The sequence below is a fragment of the Rattus norvegicus genome, chromosome 3 (assembly GCF_021556685.1).
Source record: "Rattus norvegicus strain SHRSP/BbbUtx chromosome 3, alternate assembly SHRSP_T2T, whole genome shotgun sequence".
NCBI lineage: Eukaryota > Metazoa > Chordata > Mammalia > Rodentia > Muridae > Rattus > Rattus norvegicus.
The window spans coordinates 57909558-57910804 of NC_141536.1; the positions used below are offsets into that span (position 1 = coordinate 57909558).

Here is a 1247-nt window from a genome sequence, read left to right on the forward strand (position 1 = left end):
GTGCCTGTACATAGCGTGAGACTCTGAGGTTGGACTCCAATCATAAGTGGTATCTATAACCCCAGGGCTGGGCAGCCGGCTCTGGGGCAGCACAGTCTGGGGCAGTGGGATGGAGAAGCAGGCAGACCATTGGTGCTCTGCTAGCCAGTCTGGACAGTTGGTGAGCGCCAGTAAGCTCTGTTCAGTAAGATCTGCTTCAGAGATGGCCATTATGAGCACACTCTGCTCTCTTCCAGAGTGTTAGATTCCTGCACCCAATGTTGACTCACAACCATATTAACTCCATTTCTAGAGGGTCCAATAAATGCCTTCTTCTTGCCTCCAAAGGCACCAGGTATGGAAGTGGTGTACAGACATACAGGCAGGCAAACACCCACACCCATACAAGATAAAATAAAATAAAATAAAAAGCTAAATTAGACAGCAATAGAAGAGGAGACTTGATGTCAACCTGTATCTTTAATTTTTTTCAAAACCTATTTTTTTTCATTTGCAAATACAATTTATTAAAAATATGGGGTACCATACAAATTTGCGTGCCAGCCATCCTTGCTCGGGGGCCAGGCTAACCTTCTCTGTGTGATCCCAACTTTAGTATATGTGCTGCCGAAACAAGCAACGAAACCTACTTTTAATGATGGCTCTTAAAGGCATTAACGTCCCTTTTAAAGGATACAGGGGGATGGTGGGGGGTGGACCTGTTTAGAAAGATTCTTTGGAGCAACTCCCATCTGTGTTGTCTGGAAATGGGCAGTTCAGCTTACAGGTTAGCAGGCGGCAGCAGCTCGATCCACCCGTAAACACTTCATATACACCAGCAGTCCAGCCCAGTTCAGTCAGATAGCAAGCGCAAATCACTACCTAGCAGAGACAGCCAGGCCTCAGCAGGAGGGACCCAGAAGGACACCAGGAGAGTTCTCAGCTGTGCTTCTCTCAGGGAAACAAAGATCAGTGAAGACACGAGCCCCACAAGCATTTCAAGGTCTATAAGCAAGCCTAGCTCAGCCGCCATCACTGTTCATCGAGTCCTAGTTACACCCTCCAAACATCACGTGTCCTTCACATGTCTCGCCTCAGCACTTGTCTTGCCTCACCTCAGCACGAGCATCTGTCTCAGTTGACATCACTCTGTCAATCAGCCGGAGTCCACAGAATCGGAAAGAAACTGCAGCACACCACCAGAGGTTTTTGGGTGCATTTCTCTCTCTATGGAGTCTCGACAAATGCAGCTCAATTGTGCAGTCAAT

General features: G+C 47.6%; 1 non-coding gene across 1 annotated transcript; it reads right to left on the minus strand.

Moving 5' to 3' along the window:
• Positions 1 to 508: 508 nt before the first annotated feature.
• On the minus strand, positions 509 to 619 carry Rnu6-1136 (RNA, U6 small nuclear 1136). Its single transcript, XR_015685042.1, has one exon. It is a non-coding gene; the product is annotated as a U6 spliceosomal RNA (small nuclear RNA).
• Between the last annotated feature and the right edge of the window lie 628 nt (positions 620 to 1247).